Consider the following 5,033-nt stretch of genomic DNA (forward strand, 5'->3'; position numbering starts at 1 on the left):
GTGGTGTTCACTGTCAATTTATCTTGGAGTCTGTGAAAAAAGCAGCAGGTTCTCCTGATCCCTTCTCCTTCTGTGACTAGGCATGTCTTAAGTCCATTTGTGAGAATCTCTTTGATTCAGTTCAGGTACCTCATTTCTTCAATAGCTGCTCTTCCTTCTAAGAGACCAAATATACAAATGGACAAGAGCCAGACAATATATAAAAATAGAACTCTGATTTATGATCTGCAGCAACTAGCCAGGGTGCCAACCTATTATCTACACTAAGCAGACCAGGAGGGCAGCCAGATATAGGTCAAATCTGTAGGAAGTCAGACCACTATCTCTAGCAACAACCCAGAAAGTGAAACAATAACCCCCACAACTGGCCAACCTGGCCAGAACTTCAAAAATAACTGACTGCTTCCCTAATTTTTGTTCTCACTTCTAATTTAGGACCAGTCAGAAGAAGCCAAATATAAACTACTAACCAATGGCATAGGACACTTCACTCCTCGTTAGCCCTCCTCCTTCCTTCCCAGGCCAACTATAATTAGCCAGGCCCGCTCTGTCTTTGAGTCTGTCTGTGTTTCCCTCTGTGCACAAAACATCCCCTATTCTTGAGCTAGTTTCTCCTTTCCTCACTTCTCAAACATGATCAGCAAAATCCTTCTTTTTCTCCTTTTGAGAAAACATCAAAAGACTCTATTTCTTTTTAAATGATTTTATATCTACTTTCTCACTTTTCCCTTACTATAATCCTGTGAGTGAGAGAGAGTGGCCCTTATTGCTCATAGACTCTGAGGAGAGTCCTTTGCTTGAGGCCGATACCAAAGCTGAAGCTCCCATCTCAATGGTCAGAGTGCTCAGAGAGCCAGGCACACTGCAGTTTCACCTAGTGTCCTGCTTTAGGCCACTGGAAGATCACATGGGTCAACAGATGTGAAAGCTCACCAAAAGGTGGTGATGATTATTTTAAGGTTGCCAAAATTGAGCATGCCTCTCCTTTCTGGGCTAGAGTGGCTTTCTTTTAATTACACTCAAGGGAAATTTCAATATTTAGATATAATGTAAAGATTTCAGCTCTCTAACAAGGGTAAAATTCTTGGATGTTCTGAATTGATCCAGAGCTGGTATAGCTAAATTATGGGGTGGACCCAAAAGGAGTTAGCCTCTGGTCAGCAATCAGGCTGTTGTGAATGACAATGTAGAATTCTCACAAGCTGAAGGGATGTCCTGATCTCTTTATTTTTATTTATTTTATTTATTTATTTATTTATTTATTTATTTTTATTTACAGCACCTGGTATTCTTAGGTGGTCTCCCATCCAAGTACTAACCAGACCCAACCCTGCTTAGCTTCCAAGATCAGATGAGATCGGCACGTTCAGGGTGGTATGGCCGTAGACTCTGATCTTTTTAAATAATCATCCCTGGGACAAAATCACTGCCCACAATGAGATCTATTTATAACCACCCCACAGCTTAACGTTATAAGGCTTATGGCAAATTTCCACTTGATGTTACTTTTAATTCATTTGGGAAACAAGGGACAAATCTGTACACAAATTAAGGAGACAAACTTCCCCCAAAAAAATTTTTCAGAAAAAGAATTTGTATATATTATTCATTTGCCTCCACTGTAAACCCACAGACATAGGAAAAGGGACATTGACTTTGGCCTACCTTGATCAAGAAAACATTTATAATATTAATAGTCTCTGATCCTTATATACACAATGGGAAAAAATAATGCCATGTAGCTCATATTAGGACATTAAGACCCATTGGGGGATTTTTGTGAGGATCCACAGAACATGCTTTAAAAATGCAAAGACAATTTATGAATGTATTTATTATACTTATGCAAAGACAAATCATAAGTAATGAAGTCTGCTTGTAGTGTATAGCCATTTTAAGGAAGCTGGGGAATTTCTCATAGTCCACACAATTCCCCTCCACCCATCCCCACTGTTCATACACATTCCTGGAGGACTATTTTATCTCCTTGCATTTATGCTCCCCTGGTGCTTAAATTTAGAGATATGAACACTATATATTGCAGAAATAATTATCCTTGTCAAGACCTAGAAGTCTCATTTTAAAATTAGTGTGTAATATCCAAAATCACTAGCCATCTTCACAACTTTCTAGCCACATCCTCCTTCCTAAATGGCAGAGCTAAAATGTTCATAGTCTTTTACTAATTGTTCATCCAGAGATCACGGACATCTCAAGATTAACAAACCAAAGCCAAACTCATCTTTTATCCTGCCAGGAATCTGACTTCCACCCTCTCAGTCCATCACTCACCAGTCACACCAAAAACATTTAATTTGTCACCAGATTTTGCAGCTAGTTCTTCCAAAGCTTCTCTCACCAAGATTCTTTTTTTGAAGAACACAGACCTAGTCTTGGTCAATCATTTTTATTTCTTTCCTGCCCTCCAGGTGAAAACCTGAAGGATTTCACAAAAGCACAGATCAGGTAATACCATTGAAATGGTTTCTAGAATAAGGGCCAAGATCCTCAACTTTTTTTTTTTAGTTTCATGCCCTATATCCACTCTTTTAACATTCCAAAAGATATAAAGAATTCTACCTTTTGTACCACCTCTACTGCTTCCACCTACACAGGCCACCATTGTCTCACCCCCGGTTCTTTTCAGTAGTCTCCTCCCTAGTTTCAGATCATCTGCTTTAGGCCCCTACATGCTGTTCTCCTCACAGCAGTCAGAGTGACACACCTTTAAACCAATATCAGATCATGTCACTCTTCCACTTAAAACTCTCTAGTGGTGTTCCTTCTCACTCAGAATAAAAACCGGAAATCTGTAAGATAGCTTAGAGAATCCTTCACATTCAGCCCCCCTCCTCTCTGCCTACCGTCACCTTAATAACCTCATCTCCTACCACTCTCTCTTCTCCCCCTCCACTCCAGGCACTTTGGCTTCCTTTCTGTATCTCAGAGGCATCAGGCAAACTCCATGCTCAAGGCCTTTCCTTGTTTTTTACTTTGTCTGGAACTTTCTTGGCCCACTTGGCTCCCTCCCTCACCTCCTTCAAGGACCAAATATCACTTCTTAGCAAGGCCTCACCCAGGCACAACCATTGCTACAGACACTCCCTATTCTTCTCCTCAATCTTTTGTTTCTCCTTGGTATTTATTAACACCTGACATCCCATATATTTTATTTGTCTGTTGATTTTCTCCTGCTACTAGAACGTAAAAGCACAAGAAAAGGCATTGTGAAAAATTAGTTTGTAACTGATAAATCATCAAAACCTAAAACACTGCTTGGCACCCAGCAGGTACTCAATAGCTATTTGCTGAATGAATGAACAGGACATACAAGGACATTAAAAAAAAAAAAAAATCCTTTAGCAGATCAGTTCTTTCATGCCTTATCACAGACTTATGCTGTCATCATGCTATATTATTTGCCCTTCCCCAAAGAGTCATGATTATAATATATGTGTACACATACATGTATACGTATATTCCTTTGCCCATGTTATTCTGTTTTCTCTGTAATGTGCTCCCAATGGACAAACTCCTATTCATTTTTCAAAACCCAGTTCATAGTTCTTCCCCTTGCTGTACAATTTCCCCTCTCTGTTTCAGCCAGATTTACTTTTTCCCTGGTCTTCCTCATCAGAATACTTTGTACACACCTCTATTATATTATCATTTCATGCTATTCTAATATATGGCTTAGCTGTCTGTCTCTCTGGCTTCTTCATCTTTGTGACTGCTGTAGCACCCAGCCCGGGAACTAAGGCTTTCAGTAGTCGGTATGCAATAAACATTTGTTGCCTTCTCCATTAAATTGAGTATGAAGGAGTGAGGGATTTTTGAGATTGCTTCTTATACTCCAAGTATATCTGACAGAACCTAACACAGTGCTAGGCACATAAACAGTAAGCTTAGGAGAACTTACAGAATAATTAATCCAGTGTTTCCCACACTTGCTTGCTTATAAAAAGTTACCTGGAAACTTGTCAAAAATACAGATTCTAGATCTAGGATCCACTCCAGATCTACCAAATCGGAATCTCTGAGGGAGAATCCAGAAAACCTACATTATTAACAAGTACCATAGGCAAATTTTATTTTATGGCCGAGCAAGTTTGCATAAACCTTGGATAAATCCGCTACAACTAACATAATGGCTTAAAGCACTATGAACTTTTATTCTATTGTCTCACAAATGTGTTTTAGATATTTAGGTGGATAAATATGGGTGAAAGTTTTCCTAACAACATTCGATCTTGATTCCTCTCTTAAAAATTCTAGACCACGACTCTGAGCTGGTTGGAGCTGAAGAGCAGAGGAGTGAAGAACCACAGGATTTTCTTAATATCTTCTCACTGATTCATGAGTTAACTTTCAGAGGCTTGCCTTTTGTTGGCCTCAGTTCACCCATCTGTAAAATGAATATATGCCACCTCCTCACAAGGGTATTGGAAGGTTTAATTATATTTTGAAATTTTTTGCATCTGTCAAAGAGTAAAGATGTGCCAGGTCTAATTACGAACAGTGAGTTAGTATTCTTGGGTTATCATGCCGTTAATGTCATGTCTGCATTTAAATTCATAGACTAAAGAGGCTTTGGTTTTCCTTTTAAATAACTTCTCTCTCCTCTCGCTTCCCATTGTTTTTGAGGGCCCTATCACGGAGTTCCTCTTACACCAAGGTATCTGAGCTGTGGCATTTCTCGGTTTATCGTGTCTGGAATGTCTTGTGGGTCAGCACGAGCACCAGCTCTCAGCCAAGCTGGGCTCCAATCTGCCGACTGACATTTGGAAAAGCTCTTTCAGCTTCACTTGCCTCATTTGCAAAATGGAACAATATTTACTCCAAAGGCTATGAGTGAGGATAAGAGAATAGAAACTAAATCAATGGTAATTATTTCTAAGAGAAAAAGAACATTAAGAGACCAAAGATTGAATACTGAGACGAAAAGTTTTATAACCAAGCAAAGAACCCAATGCAGTATAGAGTCTAGGTTACCAGGGATGTGATTTTGGGGAGGAAAAGTTGAGTGGGTAGAA

The 5,033-nt window shown here is 39.4% G+C and overlaps 1 pseudogene; it reads right to left on the reverse strand.

Moving 5' to 3' along the window:
• Window positions 1–1,270: 1,270 nt before the first annotated feature.
• On the reverse strand, window positions 1,271–1,388 carry LOC120582735 (uncharacterized; annotated as a pseudogene).
• Window positions 1,389–5,033: the final 3,645 nt, after the last annotated feature.

The sequence above is a fragment of the Pteropus medius genome, unplaced genomic scaffold (assembly GCF_902729225.1).
Source record: "Pteropus medius unplaced genomic scaffold, Ma_sr-lr_union100, whole genome shotgun sequence".
Lineage (NCBI taxonomy): Eukaryota > Metazoa > Chordata > Mammalia > Chiroptera > Pteropodidae > Pteropus > Pteropus medius.